Here is a 4,198-nt window from a genome sequence, read left to right as displayed (position 1 = left end):
CTATTTATGGTCATTAGGAGTTGGAATTGATTCCATGGCACCAGGGTAGGAGATAGCCAAACAAACTAGCAGCCATCCAGTTGACTCTGACATGTGTGACAGAGTGGAACTGTGCTCCACAGGGTTATTAATGACTGTTCTTTTGAACTAGATTGCCAAGTCTTTCTCCCAAGGCACCTCAGGGTGAACTCGAACTTCCAGCCTTTCAGTTAACAGACAACTGCATGAACCATTTGCATCACTCAGGGACTCCAGCCAAATAAAGAAAGACCAGATGCATGAGTTTTCTTGGAGTCAAGGTCTGATTTGCAGAACTTGAAATAAAGAAAATGACAGAGGATAATAGGATAGCTCTCATTTATCCAACACTTAACCCAAAGCCAAATCATTTCATTACATTCCTATCATAACCCTCTGAGATATATACCATCATTTCCATTTTCCAAACGAGGAGCTCGAGCTCAGAAAGGTTAACTTATTTATCCAAAGCCACACAGCTAATTAGAAAGCAGATCAAACTTGAACCCACTTGATTGTATGTGGCTCCCTCTATGATATGCATATGCAATTATTTCCAAGAATATCAATCAGCATTTCCAAAACCATCTGACTCCAAAGGTTTGGGGCTAAGGTGTGGTAGACCTGTATTTCATTAAGATTCCTATTTAAATGTCTAGTATTTCAGGACTTAGATTATTTCAGTAATGTGGGAAAATCCAGTCAGAAGGATTGTAGAGTTCATTTCCTGCTCTGGGGTCAGCTAATGGTGGACTTTTGTAGAATTTGCCTAATCGGGTGTAACTGCCAAAAGGACTTCTCGGTCTGTTGAAATGAACTACTTTATATTTTAGAAAGGCTATAGAGTATACAGGGTAGTTATTATTATGTCTCCCAGCAGGTTCTGGGCCAGTACTCCACACAAACCCACAACTATTTCTGCAGTGAAATGTTTCAATATTCACCCAAAATGGGAAAAGGCTATAAGTTGCCTCTGAATAATTGAAGTTACATTCTGCTACCAAATTACTAATGAAAGCTCCTGGAGTTTTCAAGGCATTTCGAGTGTGGAATAATGCAAAAAGAAGGGTGAGCCTGCATGTTACAGGCTTCGTTGCATTTGAGACACAGAATTAGGAGTCCTCCTCCCCCTGGTGCCAGACAGCTCTCCTTTTTGAACAGGGCTTCCCTGCAGAGCAGGATTACACAAGATACCTGCCTTTGCCTCCTTCCTCTATGGAGAAGATATGTAGGGCACCATGGGCATGAGCGTCCACACTTTGGGTCTCCTTCCTTTTTTTCTTTAACTATTCAGATTTAAGGGTACTGTTTAAAAAGTTGGAACTTGCCAACCTGACCATTGCCTAGAGAAGGGACATGTATCCCTGAAAGCAGGCTTAACCAGGAGACCAATTCATCTTCCCACGGGCGAGAACATGAAGACACATGTGAGAGACAGGCTGTCCCCCATCCGAACCTTCCTTCACTGCTATCCAAGAACCCTGGTTCAGGCCCAGAGCAGCGGCACACTTCTGGCCAACAATCATTAACTGCCCAAGAAGGTTTTCATCGTCTTCTTCTGCCACAGAAACCTGGGACATATATACCTAAGGTATCACATGAAAATGTGTTGGTGCTTGCCGGGAAATGTCATGATCGTCACCAGCCAAACTCACAAATGATTTTGACTGGTATTTCTTTGTGGACGATCTTCCCAAAGATTGTGTCACCACCAACTCGGGCAACCTGAGCCTTGGCGATCTCTTCTGCCATCTCGGGCTCCCTCCTGCAGCACTGCTCCGGGAGCAGCTGGGGAAGAGGAAGGAGCTGGGGAAGCCAAGGGAGGCAGGAGCACGCAGCCAAGTCTGCTCAGGGCCCGCCGATGGGTCTCATTTCTAGGTGTGTGCAGTTGAATTATGGCCTATCCTTCGTGAGAGCCTGAGAAGTTGGGGTGGATGTGCTATGTGCACCCAGCTTATTATGGCTCTGAAGTTTCACCCTCCAGTAAAGCTGACTTGATCTTCAAATCTGGACTAGGGGCAAGTGTCTGCAGCTCCCTTGCACAAGATCATGGAACCATTCAGTTAGAATGAACCATACAGTTCAAGTCTGTGTCCTTGCAATAGCAGCTTTCAAGGTTTCCTACCTCCTGGTCTTAACCCCTCCAGACTAGGAAGAAAGGCCTCATGATGAACTTCTAAAAATTAACCAAGGAAAACTTTATAGATCCTGACAGAATAGGATCTGATAGATACAGTGCTGGCGACAGTGGACTCAAGCATCCCCATGATCATGAAGATAGATGGCCCAGGACCAGGCAACATTCTGTTCTGTGGCACAGAGGATCACCATGACACAGCCAACTCGAGGGCAACTAACGACAATACTGTCCCCTCTGACACCACACTAAGCTTCATCATGGGGACCAGCAGGATAGAGCAGAAATCATAATCTGTTGCTTCAGCGGTTTAGTTATAAAAGACACTGTGGCTTCTCTTTCTGTCTATCTCATCACCAGTGTTTGGTGAAGCCAAGACACTCACGCAGTCCTTGGGGCATCCAGGTGATGAAGAACTAAAGGTTCTTGCCACTAGTCAAGTCAGTATACCATCTTGGAGGAAGATGCTCCAGCCCCAGTCCAGCCTTCAGATGGCTGCAGCTCTGGCTGACATCTGCACTGCTCCCTCCGAGAGTCCCTGAACCGGAAGCACTGTTCTCAAATTCCCCAACCCACAGAAACCAGGAGACTAAAAAAAAAAGTTTGTTGTTTTAGGCCACTATGTTTGTTTTCAACTTTGACAATATCCAGAAGAAGAGCTGGCTAACCCAGCGAGCCCATAATTTCCAAGCGGTCAAGGAATTTTAATGTAACAGAGTACCAAAAAAAAATCAATGAAAGTGTTTGGATCCCATACAGCATCTAAACTTTAGGGGGAAAAAACTACTGTCAAGTTTGGGTGTAATATCAAAGAAGAATAGCTACAAAGTATCCAAAACAGTTATTAAAATAGTCCTTCCTTTTCTGAATACATGCAAGGATGGATTTCTTCATATGAAAAGCAGTTTTAAGCTGTTCTCGGGAAAATGAAACTAAAAGACAGTAGATTTCTTCCATGAACTTTTTGAAACCCATTTCTACTTCAATGAAAATAATGTATCAGCAGTGAATGCAAACGAGCTGAAGCTCCAGCTGCCTTCTATTAAGCCAGATCTTAAAGAAATTGGTAAAAATGTAAAATAATGCCATCCTTCCATGTCTTTAGGTATTTTTTCATGCAAATTGTGTTACTTGGGTTGAACATGAGTTTATCCTTATTAAATTAACTTAATCACATTTAAATTTTTGTTCTAATTTCTCATACAGTAAACATCAATAGATATAAGCCAGATAAACAAAAGCGTGTTGGGATATTCAGGAACTTTTAAAAGAAAATTTATAAACCATTTTATTGGGGGCTCTTGCAACTCTTATAACAATCCATACACCAATTTTATGAAGCTCATTTATACAGATGTTGCCATCATCATCTTCAAAACAGTTTCTTTCTACCTGAGCCCTTGGTATCAGCTCCTCTTTTTTCCCTCCCTCTCCTACGATCCCACCCTTGTGAGCCCTTGATAAATTTTAATTTATTATTAGCTTCATATCTTACATCGTCCGCTGTCTCCCTTCATCCACATTTCTGTTGTTTATCCCCCTGGAGGGGGTGTCATACATCGACCATTGTGATCGGTTCCCCCTTTGTCCCCCTCCTCCCCCCACCTTCCTCCTACCCTCATGGTATTCATTATTGTTCCTGAGGGGTTGATCTGTCCTGGATTCCATGTGTTGAGAGCTCTTAGCTGTACCAGTGTGCATGCTCCAGTCTAGCCAGATTTGTAAGGTAAAGCTGGGATCATGATAGTGGGGGGAGGGGGGAGGAAGCATTAAAGAACTAGAGGAATATTGTGTGTTTTGGTGGTGCTATACTGCACACTGGCTGACACTTCCCTGCCTTGTGACCCTTCTGTGAGAGAATGTCCAATTGTCTACAGATGGGCTTTGGGTCTTCACTCCACACAGCCCCCCTCATTCGCATTGATATGATTGTTTGGGGTCTTCTGAAGCCTGATACTTGATTCCATCGACACCTCATGATCACATAGGCTGGCGGGTTTCTTCCGTGTGGGCTTTGTTGCTTCCCTGCTAGATGGCCACTTG

At 43.7% G+C, this 4,198-nt stretch overlaps 1 pseudogene; it reads right to left on the bottom strand.

The window, feature by feature from the left end:
- Nucleotides 1–1,394: 1,394 nt before the first annotated feature.
- LOC101662158 lies at nucleotides 1,395–1,770 on the bottom strand (annotated as a pseudogene).
- Nucleotides 1,771–4,198: the final 2,428 nt, after the last annotated feature.

The sequence above is a fragment of the Echinops telfairi genome, unplaced genomic scaffold (assembly GCF_000313985.2).
Source record: "Echinops telfairi isolate 266 unplaced genomic scaffold, ASM31398v2 ScPeMD7_53;HRSCAF=182, whole genome shotgun sequence".
Taxonomy (NCBI): domain Eukaryota; kingdom Metazoa; phylum Chordata; class Mammalia; order Afrosoricida; family Tenrecidae; genus Echinops; species Echinops telfairi.
This window is presented reverse-complemented; position numbering and strand designations above follow the sequence as displayed.